Below are 221 nucleotides of genomic sequence, written 5' to 3' on the forward strand. Positions count from 1 at the left end.
GCTAACCGAACTCGCTTTCATCTAATCAAACAAGTTGAAAAAAAAATCCAAAATCAATTCTACTACCTTAATTAGTTCTTATTTGTCTGGAGTAGAATTCATCCACTGAACTGGTTCTTCTTACATTATTATTCTTGTAATGTGCTAGATATATAGGAGATAAAACAAATCAGGAAAACTTGGTTAGGCATGTGTAAAATGCATTCTGTTTTGTGGGAATT

The sequence above is a fragment of the Arachis duranensis genome, chromosome 9 (assembly GCF_000817695.3).
Source record: "Arachis duranensis cultivar V14167 chromosome 9, aradu.V14167.gnm2.J7QH, whole genome shotgun sequence".
Taxonomy (NCBI): Eukaryota; Viridiplantae; Streptophyta; class Magnoliopsida; order Fabales; family Fabaceae; genus Arachis; species Arachis duranensis.